Source organism: Thermobia domestica, chromosome 4, assembly GCF_964235325.1.
Source record: "Thermobia domestica chromosome 4, izTheDome1.hap1.1, whole genome shotgun sequence".
Taxonomy (NCBI): Eukaryota; Metazoa; Arthropoda; class Insecta; order Zygentoma; family Lepismatidae; genus Thermobia; species Thermobia domestica.
In genome coordinates, this window is record NC_137457.1 from 236,400,319 (window position 1) to 236,414,196 (window position 13,878).

General features: G+C 34.9%; 1 protein-coding gene and 1 long non-coding RNA gene across 2 annotated transcripts in view; both read left to right on the forward strand.

Moving 5' to 3' along the window:
- Positions 1-13,878, forward strand: part of LOC145683063 (uncharacterized) — a 334,454-nt gene that overhangs the window by 106,344 nt on the left and 214,232 nt on the right. The gene's annotated exons all lie outside the window — the stretch shown is intronic.
- LOC145683919 (uncharacterized) lies at positions 9,230-13,575 on the forward strand. The gene is made up of 2 exons (XR_014131212.1): positions 9,230-9,412; positions 12,298-13,575. It is a non-coding gene; the product is annotated as an uncharacterized LOC145683919 (long non-coding RNA).

Below are 13,878 nucleotides of genomic sequence, written 5' to 3' on the forward strand. Positions count from 1 at the left end.
AAATTGAACATTGAATCTCCCGTAAGGAAAATGAACTTTTGTGTTTACGCCTCCAAAAGAACGGCCAAACAATGACTTTCTCTCATTTGCTGTTACAATATGAAAAATCCTAGTGAACCTGCATGCAAATTACGTGCGGGTCATGAGGTCCCATTTGAATTTAGATATAGTCGCAGAACCAAACTGTTTTAGAACTTTATACTCAGCTCGGGTCAGGATTTGAGAAACTCAGGAAATTCCAGTATATAATACCATTGTTGTAGGACACTTTAAATTTTAGAGAAAATCCAATATTATTGAGAATTACCGTGAATTGAGGTCCTTGAATCTCGATTCGGTGAAATTTTTGGTGGATGAACTTGTCAGTGGGAGTAAAAACCAAAGTCTAACAAATTGAGAAAAACTTAAATAAATTCCAAATTGTCTAAATTCGCCCGGAAAAACGAGAAATTTTTAATATTTCTCGAATGGTATTAATATTAATGCCCGTAATTATACTTCAGGGCTTTGAAAGGGATCACGTGCGTCTCAGACTGTTCCAAGACTATCTCCCACTAAAATTAATGAAAAGTTAGAGAAAATTTGAAAATTATCGATAAACTTAAGGATTTTCAAAAAAATAAACTGAAATGAGATGTAATGAATTAATGTCAGAAACTACAATGTAATGTGGCACCCTGTTTCTTGGTCAAGTTGTGGTTGTGCAATAAAAGATACCAACTTCAAACAATATTATCTGAAATTTACAGAGCATGTTATGTTTGGCTCAGATGAGCGATATTCTAGTTTGAACGAATACATTGTATGTTAGAACATGGCCATCAATCGCGACCGGATCCATGGGCGACCATGAGGAAAGAAATCACTATAAAATGCTTAAATTTAAAAAGAAATCCGTATCTTGGTCAAATTTTATCCTAGAATTTTCTTTTTGAAACGTAGGAGGAAGTTACGCGATTTCGGTTTGGTTGTTTCTAAGTTGTAGCACATTGTTGCATTTGTTACCCATCGTACTGTCTTTTGGTCACCTTCTGAACTGTAGTTTCTTTCTACATTGTCTCCGGTATCATCCTCACCGCATGAAGTTCAAAACATAGTCGCTCCTCTGATACGCTCCAATTTTCCTTCAGTCGGCAAACGAAGAAAGATCATTTTTCCACTTCACCGCACGGGGCCACGAATCAAAGTTGTTATACTGAAGGAACAAGGTATTTCGAACTTAGTCCGGCCCCAGATGGGAAGGAGACTGATTTTCTTAACCTTGGGTACGCTTCCTTAGAGCGAGAGGTGAAGGAACACAGCGAAAGACAGAGAAGATTGTACTTGCGCATTCCCATACCAAAATGGCATCTTTTACTGAAATCTACTGAAATCCCAGTCTTGTACCAACATATGAAAGAAAAAAAATTAAAAACAATTTGGGTAGATTTACCACAGCGAATTTAAAGTAAATAACTGTTATCTATGTAGAGTAACTAGCGTTAAGTTTTCTTTCGAACTGCCAAGCATTAGAATTTGCCATCAATTCTGATTGCCATTACTTAAATATTCGTCTTTCTTTGTTTGACACATTCCTTCCTTTGTGTCTTTCATTTCAAACCTAACGCAAAATTCTGGAAACCACAACTTCAGGCGGTCCGGACTAGGTTTAGGGCTGTTTAGAGCTTGCGAATAACTTAACTGAGGACCTCTGATATTTTGTCACATACTAGTTACAATCATGCATACAGTTGGCTAGGTTCCTTTTGCATTTATCCAACAAAGCACAACTCAGACTGTATCATTAACAATCTTACTATCTTCTTCCATAGTTTTCCTGTACACTGAGAAAAATGGTTGGGTTGAAAATGTCCCTATTGGTGCATTTTTAACCCAACCAGGTGGCTAAAACTGCTCCGACCCAAATAGGGTCAAAGCGTAGGTAAATTGGGTTGAAATAATTTCAAATAAACGTGTAGTTAAATGTAGGAATTGAACCCAACGACCCGATTGGTGTGAAATCGTATGACCGGTTAACACTTTGAACCCAAATTGGTATACAATATGACCCAACAAAGTGTAAATTCCATTAACCCGGTTATGCGTTTGACAAAACGTGTAGCTAAAAGTGAACAAGCGTGTGGTAAGAAATAACCACATTGTGGGGTCGCTTGGAAAAGAGAAGGAGTGCAAATAACCCAACAGTGAGGTAAAATTGATCACAATGGAGTTAAAACATGACGAAATAATGGGTTAAAAAGTCAAGGTCACATGAACCGTTACAAGTTTTAACCCAACATGTGGTTAATGTTTATCCGTTAGGTGGTTACAAAGGTGACCCAACAGTGATCACGTGACCACCAAATGACGCAACTTGTTGGGTTGTGTGTGACCCAACATGTGCAGTGACGTGTGACCAAACGGAGTCACTTGCTGACCCAATACTTACAAAATGTGGTCATTGGTGCTGACCCAACAAAGGTTCATTGTAAGACCCAACATTGACTCTTTTAGGTACAAAATGACTCAACAATGGAACGTGGTTTGACCCAATAGTGACTCCGTTTGGTCCACCTCTCACCCAACGTTGATCCAATACAGGTTTATTTGTGACCCAATAGGGATATCGTTTGGTCATCACGAGACCCAACGTGAGCCGCTGTTGGGGCACGCTGAAACCCAAGAGAGAATAAGTTATGACCCAATAGTGACGTCTTTCGGTCATCCAGTGACCCAATGAAGGTTTCTGTTTGGACATTGACCGTAACGTAACAGTGCGTAGTTTGTCGCAAAACACCTACCCTACGTGATTGCGTGATCCAGCAAATATGATTGACTGAAATTAGGAATCTCTGATGAATATATTTCCTCAATACCAAAAGTATTGGCGCAATGGTAACCAAACGGTAAATTGACTTTGCCCATATATAGTATGTGACAAATAATGAAAATTATGTGGAACAAATAATACAACAGTGAAAACCATACTGCCGGTTCAAAATCGCGAGAAGTTGCTTTCGTCGAAAGAGAGACGTTTGCTTCAAAGAATTATGACCAGCCATACTCAACGGTAATAAAACATTGCCAATACTGTAGGGTATCGGAGACGATTAAGTAGTCACATAAGCATAGCTCTCTTCATGAGCTCCCCTAAGTTTTCAAAGTCTCATTTCGTGCAATATTTCATTGCATCCAAACATTTTCATTCCAGTGACGGTGGTGTTGAATTTTACGATAAAAATGTTATATATACACAGAACTCATATAGGATGTTGGAAACAAAATATTTAGTCATGTTGAAGAAATTCAAATGAGACGGCAGGGCTTCAAGTGACTTCACATCTTTAGTTGGAAAAACAAAGTAAAACAAGTGTCCTTCCACAGAAAATTGGCAAATACAACACTTCACTCAGTATTACATGATTTAAAATACAATAATATTTTTTGTTTATTTATTAGTAACTTTACATAAATCACGTTCTAAAAGTTACTTAGGTTTAGAAAAATCATACCAGCAGCACTGACGCCAAGTCTAACACTAGACCCTTGCCATATGTTTCTCGAACCTGAAATCATTACGTATGGTTGAGAAGGCCGTAGTTTCTTGTAGTTTCCTACTTTTACCTCTCAGTTGTAGAGTGCATTTCGTCGTTCACTGACTGTATCTGGAGAAAAGGGTTATTGGATCTGAGTGTGCCCGTTTTCTTCAAATGAAACGTAAATAAAGTTAATAAAACTAGGGAAGAAAAATAATAGTGACATTTATTGTTTTATTACTATGCGTTCTACCTAATTATATCATTGCTTAAAGTTACCAGTCACAATGGCTAAAGAATGAGAGTGCCAACTAATTATAATGCTGTCAGAAGAAAGTTTAGATGATGATGATTTTTTGAATCCCGATCAATTTAGCTCTGAATAGGTTGTGAGGAATTTTGAGAAAACGTAGGCAGTGAGCAAGATAAATGTTACTGCAAGACTTATAAAAAGCTAATTTGTCTCAGTCATAGTAAATTTTCATGCCAAGCTTGCCCAACTATTTGTATCTTCTACATAACAAACCAAGCGGCCTTAGGTCAGTTGGTAGAGAGATATCTTCACATTCAGCAGGTTCGCGTCCAGCAGCCAGCAATTCTGGCTGAGGTTTTTCCAGGGTTTTCCCTCAGTTACACCAGTCAAATGGCGAAGTGGTAACTAGGCCCTGGCCAACTACCTTCCCATATCCTCTTCCCTACCCCGTCCCAGTCTGTGACAAAGATGCTTAAAACCCTTTAATAAAAGTTCCAACATTCCAATTCTATATGAGAATTGTATAGAAGTTTCGTGTTCGGAAGTAGGCTAATTAGGGTTCAAATTATTTTTTTTTCATGAGCCATTTGCGAACTTATTATCCTGTGATAACGTACTGAAACATTTCAAGTTTTGATAATATCGTTGTACGAGAACCAGAGTGACGTAACTCCAAAAATGATATTTTCAATTTTCGTTTTTTCGGATATATACACATAAGTTTGAAAGCTCCATTTGGTGTGAAATCGACGTGACTCCATCTCTTCTCCTTAGAGTTAAGAGGTACTAAAGTATCTACAGTTTATGTATCTCTCCCATTAAAAAAAATCTTACTTTCTCACGTAGACCAGCGGAAATGGATTTACGTTCCTCTGATTCTCATACAACATAATAAACGAAATTCTACCCTATTTTTGGAATTTCTGTATTTAATTTTTATAATAGCTATAGGCCTACTACAATGTAGCAGTTTTCATTCATTTCAAATTAAATCGATCTAATGCACATATAAAAATATTTCTAAAAAATAAGCAAGAAATGTTAGGTAAACACCTAAAATTCAAAAAATGTGTCTGAGAGGCTAGGCTCTAGTGCTTACACTACATGATCACGTGCTAGTGCTCCAGGGTTAATGGCAGCAGAATTGTTAACGATAACATATAAATATTTAGGTTTAAGTTTGACACAAACGTAATTGAATCCATCATGTCAGAAACCCGCCACGAGCTCGTTTTTTAACATTTAAAGGAAACAAAGAAAAACAGCCATATATTAAGTATATTAAGTATTATAATATATTAAGTATTATGCCATATATTAAGTATTAGTTTCGGTTTGAAAGTTAAACGTTAACTGTATTCTGGTGAAACCAGGAGTAAAAGTTAGGAGAATGCGGGAAGATGCCGTTATTCCACTTCCAAAAAATATATATGGCGTCCTCCTACTTTCTAAAAAAAAATACAATGAACAAAGATAGGCACGGGGGACGGCGTGATGTCATCCGTCCCTCTACCCTTCAGATTCACTTTTACCTCTGGGTCAAACAATGCATTAGCGATGCAAATGGGTATTTCTTTCTTACCCTCCTCGATCTGTTGGCTAAATATCACAACTTTTCATAACCTTTACTTAAAATATAGAGAAAAAAACTTATAAATGTTCTACACAAAAGTCTAGTGACAAAGTTTCATGGCATTGCCTTATATAATATTTATGTTTGCAACTTGCGACATGAATTAATGGACACCTTTCATCACATTTTTAGAGGTACGAGATTTAATACCGTATAGATACCAGTTGAAATACATACAATTCACATTTATCTTTAGGTTTTACTTTATATTTGAAGCTGTATCTTTCAGGAATTACCGTTTTTACGTGCATAATGTGCAATTTAAAAACTAGGGCCACTTACGCGGAATGTATCTAATAGCTACATGAATCCGTGCATAAAATAAAACACATAATTTCCTGATAAAATCCTACAACTATGAACACACACTGCCATTTATCACTTACGGTATGCATATTTTTCGAATTGTCTGGGAAATGGCCCGTTATCTATGACCTTTGCAGCTGGTGCCTGCCGGACAATGATTTGTCATGCAAACTCCATCGAACAAGGAAATCCAATATAAAATTGCCAGTTTTAGATATCCAGTGTAAAATGGACCCTGAGATGTGTCTGGTGATTGTTAAATAAATAAATGCTACAGGGGAAGGAACAACGAGTTTTCTATTGTAATGAAGTACATTAATTTAGGATTCGGAATAAAGAAAGATGGAAACTTTTGTCAGCTGTTAAGTACTAGTTACTAGTGGCGCCATTAGCGGCGACAGGTAGAATTATTTTGTACATATAGCGCTTTACAAGGCGATTGGGTCATAGTCATTCTGAAAGCCAAACTGGGAAAAAGTCTACTGGAAGCTATAGAAATAGTTCATCTAATACGTCAGTTTTTTAACCCTTTCACAGAGGAAGTCGACTTTTGTCGACAGAACCAAATTTCCTTAACATGCGAATGTCTACTATAGTCGATGTGTTAAAATTTGTTCGTCTGTATCTTGGCTTTGTCGAGAGTAGTCGCCAAAGTTGTACCGTTCATTTTTTTGTGTTCTATTGTTTTCGATAAACAATAGAAATCACACAGAAAACCTTTGGCGACTACAATCGACAAAACCAAGATACAGACAAATTTTAACACGTCGACTATAATCGACATTCGCAGGTTAGGGAAATTTTTTTCCGTCGCCTTCCACAGTGAAATGGTTAAGTTACTTGCCGAATGTGCGTAGTTATAATTCCGAGTGATGCTCATGGTTTAGTCTGGAATATTAAAATATTAACGGAAGTTGGAAAAGACAAGTGTATTTTCAAATAGTTTTGTTTCTAAGAAGCGAAGTGATTTAAATTTTCCAAGATATATAGTTAAAGTATTCTGAGATGTTTAATTGGTAGTGGCCTATATATGGAAAAGTGAGTTGTTAATGTGCTATCAATATATTGGTGTGATATATTATATATTGTCCTAGCCTGCTATATTTTATGTCTATGGTACGGAATCTTCAAGCTGGTGAGTTGGAATTAATTATTTTTGTTCGTGATTGGAGCATTTGCTTATGATTAATTAATGTAGTCTAAAGCACTTATGATAGTTTGTAACGTCCAATACAGATATTCAGTTGGTTAATTGTTTCTTGTTCATAATTTTGATGCAGTTAGGATTTTTCATAAATCGTTATTTCATCATAATCATTGAGTTTCACCTCTGTATCCTAGGATATACCTATATTTTATGGATAGATGAATGCGAAGATAAGAGCCGTCATAATTGCTTATTGTAGAAAATTGGGTTCGATCTTATTACTAAGGTAATATCGGAATTTTATTGCGCTACCATCCCAATAAAACCTGCCTTTATTATACAAAATGAAATGGAGGGATAACTTTATAACCTCTCTCCCGGTGACGATACGGAAGGCTAAGTAGGTTGGTAGTAGATACGTTACATAAATATTCAGAATGATTATCTTTTCTATGCTGCTTATGAGATTTAATTTTCTGCAGGTAGAAGGAGGTTGGGTTGGTTTCAGATGTTTCTATTAAAAGCTAACGTATGGCATAGTATGGTGTTTACATTTAGTGGAAATAAGGCAAAAAAGGGTAAGGACGATCTCTCTATTCGGTTGTAGTTTTCTTGTGTAGCAGTGTACTTATGTGCTTGATAGCATTTATGATTATTTTGTATATATTTTTCAGGAACGTATAGATAAGTAAAGATTGTGTGCATAATATATACAGTACATATATGTAGGTTTCATGGCTAATTGGCAATTAAATTTAAACCATTTTGATAATGGAGACGAAGGATTATTTATAAACAGGAATAATGATTTGTTGGACTTCTCATTTTTGCAAGAAAACACCTCAGGGGTAGAAAATGAAGTTAGACGAATGCCTGCTTTGAGTAGCACTCCTTTCGTTGTTACAAGCACAACTCAGCGTGCAATGACCTTGGGAGGAGGTGGTTTAGATAATCCCTTTAATGTATCTCAGGAAGGCGACCAGAGCAGGTGCATTTTAGAAGGGGAAACAGCTGATATTAAGAAAGATAAGGAATTTAACAATAGTAATAAACATAACCCATTTCTTTCTTTTTGTATTTTTCTTAATTAACAGTAGATGCCGCAAGAGGTAGTTTCCAAGAATATGTAAATAGATTCCCAGTATGTAATGGGAGCTATCATTATAATTTGTTTATGTTTGGGATTGAAGTATATAACATAACAAAATTAAATTTATTCCCTGTGGAATCAGTATTAATAGCTGCCTTAGGTAAAACCAGCGATTGTTTACGTGAGTTGTTGAGTATTTTTGCAATTACTTACGATTGGATAGAAATATGTAGACATTTATTTTGTAAATTTGTGTCCACGTTGGCAAACAGAGAATTAGTACATATTTATGTGGATCTATTGCAATTACCGGATAAATCAACATCTGATTGCATTAATAGTGTAGTTGAAATTTATTCTGTGTGTATGGGAGTAAGAGTTGAGAAAGAAATACTTGAATATGTGTGGAAGGGGATCATACCCGATATCCAACATGAACCATTTCGTTATTCTAAGCCTACGTCCTTGTATGAATTAATATCCGAAGTAAACCGTTACGAACTATTTAAAAAAAAACGTTCAGTTATACAATGCACTTTCTACAGGAAGACGAATAACAGATAGAAAACAGTGTTAGTGTTATTCTTGTGGGGACAACCATAGGGAAAAAGACTGTTATTTGAATAGACTATCACGTACTAGTAGGCAAAAGGGATCACCATCCCGTCAAAATAGAAATCAACGGTTAGGGTCTAGTGCTCATGTTGGGGAAAAAGTGGTTCAATCAGAAAGACGGCGAACGAACTTAAACCGTATTAGCGTTCGAAAACCTACATTACATAAACTAAGTAAGGTTAGTGGTAAAACCAATTGTGGTTCAGATAGACTTTTAGCGGTTTTTATAAAAGGATATATTTAGGGAAAGGACTATACTGGGGGAATAGACACTTGCGCATCCGTTTCGATAATAAATAGTGCTAAGTTTCAAGAATGGAACTCGAGATTAAAGCTTCCCATTAACGTGAATGAAGAACAGTTTGCGGGAACAGGTGTTAATAGACAAACCATATCATTATCTCAGTATGTTATGCTACCTATTCGTTTTCGAACTAAGGTGTATAGACTCAATTTCTTTTTGAAGGAACATTATAGCCCACGTTTATAATTGGAATTCAACAGTTAAAGTATATGAGAGCACACATTGAGTTAGTGGAAAAAAAGTTTGTTTTGACTAGTGAAAAAGTGGTGATACCTATTAGTTATTTCCCAAACGGTGACTTGAATAAGCTGGATGATTCTGCCGTTAAGTTTTTATTCCGTGGCACCCCCTATTACTTTCAGACGTTAGGAGATGTATGAGTGGTGAACCTATTAAGATGGAAGGAGAGGCTGAGCAGATGAACAGCGTTGCCAACCGCAGTATTTTATCCAGGAATTATTTCATTTGCCAGAACATGGATAGTAAGGTGTCAACATGTCGCATACCGGTTGATCCACTGCTTGGTGAAGGAGATCCCTCTTTACAAAGGTATGTTGAGGATCTTCCTAATAGGTTTCCTAATGTATTTAGGGATAAGATAGGAGAGATTAAGGGTTACCAGTATGAAATAAAAGTTAATAGTTAAGAGCCTATTAGAATGAAAGCGTACCCTATGGCACGATCCGATCAAAAACAATTAGATTTAATTTTGGATGATTGGTTAAAACAAGCTATAATACAAAAATAATAGAAATTAGTCATTCCCTTGTTACTTAATGAAAGGACAAAAAGAAAAGAAGCGGCTCGTAATTAACTATCAACCTTTAAACAAGAGATTATACCTAAATAGTCAGTTTACACCACGTATTGAGGATGTGTTAGCTAGTGTATCTAGTGGTAAAATCTTCTTTGCCATTGATATAAATAAAGCATATCTGCATTTACGCTTAACAGAAGGTTCTTATAGGTATACCGCTTTTATGACTCATCGAGGATTATTCGAATTTAAATATTTATCATTCGGACTTTCTTCTGAAAGTTTTATGTTATCAAAAGTATTAACGGATATTCTGTATTCATTAAATGATGAGGGTCTAGAATGGTTTCATAATGATATTTTGTTTATAGTTCAGATGTAGATAGTCATAAAAAGTTGTTATATAAAGTTTTAAAGAAATTTGAGGAATATGGAATAACAATTTCGTTAAGTAAATCTAAATTATTTGAGACAAAGATTCCATATTTATGATATATATTGGAATATGGTAATTGTATTTAGGCCCTTCTAGAGTAGATGTTATCAAGAAGTTACCAGCAGCCCGCTAAAAGCGAGGTGTAATAAGTTTACTTTGTTTTCTAGAATATCATGCAAAATTTGTACCTCATTTTCAAGAAATTGTGGAACCTTTGGATAGGATGAGGTCCCCTAAGGTGGCATTTAAATGAGGAAAAGAGGAGCAAAAGTCCTTAGATCAGATTAAATAGTTATTTGAAACTCATGTAATATTAAAATTACCTGATATAAACGCGAATTTTATAGTCAGCTCTGATGCAACACTGAAAAGTTTTGGGAGAACGATTGTGCAATATGATAAAGGTAATGTGTTGAGGCCAGTGGGATTCTTTTCTAGACGTTTACGACCTTATGACTTAAATAAACCCATTTATCTTCTTGAATTGATGGCCGCGGTTAAAACCATTGAAAGGTATAGAACATATTTGCATGCACAATTTGAATTAAGCGTAAACAATCTAGGGTTAATGTATGCCATAAGGAACATTAAACGAATTAAGAAATATGGGAGTTTATTATATCGATTGTTTTCGTTCGATTTTGATGTTAAACATGTTCCATCTAACTTGAATATATCTTCAGATTATATTTCAAGGATCCATGATCGAGATATCTTTGAACCTGTGGAGATCGAACGAACCCACGATAATGAGGTAAAGAATTTATTATTAGTAAATATGTGGAATATGACTTATGCTTGTTTGTCCATAAAAGAACATCAGAGGAAAGATGTAGAACTAAACAGTATAATCGAGAGGCTAGAGAATAGAGAAAATGTTGAAGGTTATAAGTTAATAAAAGTTATATTGTGTAAGAAAAGAGAGCAATTAAAAATCCTTGGAAAGTATGTATCCCTAATAAACTAACGGTACCGATTATGGAATTTTACCATAATTCCATTTTACTCGGAAATCACTTGGGGAAGCAGAAGACGATTGCGCGTATCTCTAATAGATATACATTGCCTTCTTTGGTGGATAATGTTAGAGAGTACGTACATAGTTGTAAATTGCGTCAATTAAACAAGAGTGATAATCAGAAAAAGATGGGTCAATTAATGTCTACTTTCGACGAAATCATAAATGGAAGATGGTACACGGATATTTATGGACCATTAGTTCCTTCTCCTTCGGGCAGGTGTTGTCTTATTGTATTAGACTCCTGTTCCAAGCGTGTTTGGTTGCAACCAATAAAACAATTTTGGAGCCAATCTATAATAAATAAATTGTATAAAATTATGTGTAGATTCGGGTTCCCTTACGGGATTAGTCATGATAACGGGTCTGTTTGTGTATACTATCAGCCAAGTTTAAAGATTTTCTATATAGCCATGGTATTAAAGAAATTCGATGTTCACCGACCATTGTGCATCTAGTAATGCCGAGAGATATTTAAGGGTTTTTGGTGATAGTCTTAGGATATATTTCAGCAATGAACAATGTGGGAAACGGGTCTACATGAAATTGAGTTTGCTATTAACTCAGCTGAACATTCTGAGTTAAAATGTACTCCTATGAAGATGACCTTTAATTATAACGTATATGAGCCTTTAGGTGTTCGCTGGAAAATAGATGAATTAGGGCAAATGCTATGAAGAACATGGAATTAGCGTGGTCTAAAAGAAAACATATGTACGATAAGAACAGAGTGCAGACATAATATTCTATAGGTGATCAAGTATTATTCAAATTTCAATTTAAGTCTTCGTTGGTAGATAAAATAACTCGTAAATTGTGTCCACGTTGGACGGGGCCATTTACGGTCGAGGCTTTCTTGGGTACCAATACGGTTCGTTTAAAATCTGTTAATGATCCATCTGATATTCGAAGAGGTCATCTCGAACTAAATTGTACAGGGTACCACGTAATTTGGGTGTAACTTAAAGTGAATTATACAGATTTTAATTAAATGGTACACTTTCTAAAGTATAACTTATTAAGATATTGTATATTATTATTTCTGCAACCGACTTATGTTGGCGTTAAATAACCTGTTTTGTTAGTCTCTTTCTAGTCAAGCGGTTTAGAAATTATAATGTTACTTGTTTTAAAAGAATTGTTATCATATTTATATTGTTATTAGTATTGTTATTGTTATTGTGTAATTGTGTTTGTACTAATCGAGATTTTTTAAATTCCAGGCCTGAAAAATCGTTTGTCAAATGTTGTATGGAAAATCGTTAGTCAAGTTTGTATGGAAAATCGTTAGTTATTTTTGTGCGGAAACACTTATGCAATTGTTATATGGAATGGTTACCAACTGATATGCGAAGACGTCTATTGTAAATTGAGGATAGCCTATGTATTTGTTATATGGAGATTGTACCGATTTATGTAATTATTCAAGTTCATATGATGGTAACCATATTAATTCGGATTTTTCCATTATTTTGTCAACTTGTGAACTTAGTAAATAAGTAACTTATCTATTATGTTTATATATATAGAATGATGAATATTCAATAATGTAAATTTATGAATTTCCAGGAGGGTATGACGTAACGACTCGTTTAATACTAATACTAGGGAATGGTTGTATTTGGTGTAGACGGTGTATGGTAGTAAGAATGACTGTATCAATGACTGGATGGTATGGGGGAATATTTTTAGTTTCTTTATTTTCTTTTGGAATGAATGGTTAGATGTTTGGTGTACTAGTATTTAGTTATGGAGGTTCCTGGGAATATATAATTATTGACAATGGGGAAACTAATACCTCTCCTCGGAAAATCATAAGGTTTTAAAGGGGTGTTAGATGTTGTAAAGAGTTACATTAATTTAGGATTCGGATAAAAAAAGGATGGAAGCTTTTGTCAGCTGTTAAGTACTAGTTACTAGTGGCGCCACTAGCGGCGACTGGTAGAATTATTTTGTACATATAGCGCTTTACAAGGCGATAGGGTCATAATCATTCTGAAAGCCAAACTGGAAAAAAGTCTATTGGAAGCTATAGAAATAGTTAATCTAATACGTCAATTTTTCAAGTTACGTACCGAATGTACGTCGTTATAATTCCGATTGATACCCATGGTTTAGTCTGGAATATTAAAATATTAACGGAAGTTGGAAAAGATAAGTGTATTTTCAAATAGTTTTGTTTCTAAGAAGCGAAGTGGTTTAAATTTTCCAAGATATATAGTTAAAGTATTCTGAGATGTTTAATTGATAGTGGCTTATATAAGGAAAAGTGACTTGTTTAGGTGCTATCAATATATTGGTGTGATATATATTGTCCTAGCCTGCTATATTTTATGTCTATGGTACGGAATCTTCAAGCTGGTGAGTTGGAATTAATTATTTTTGTTCGTGATTGGAGCATTTGCTTATGATTAATTAATGTAGTCTAAAGCACTTATGATAGTTTGTAACGTCCAATACAGATATTCAGTTGGTTAATTGTTTCTTGTTCATAATTTTGATGCAGTTAGAATTTTTCATAAATCGTTATTTCATTATAATCATTGAGTTTCACTTCTGTATCCTAGGATATACCTATATTTTATAGATAGATGAATGCGAAGATAAGAGCTATCATAATTGCTTATTGTAGAAAATTGGGTTCGATCTTATTACTAAGGTAATATCGGAATTTTATTGCGCTACCATCCAAATATACCTCCTTTATTATGCAAAATAAAATTGAGGGAGAATTTTCTATCCCCTCTCTCAGTGACGATACCGAAGGCTAAGTAGTTTGGTAGTAGGTACGTTACACTATACGA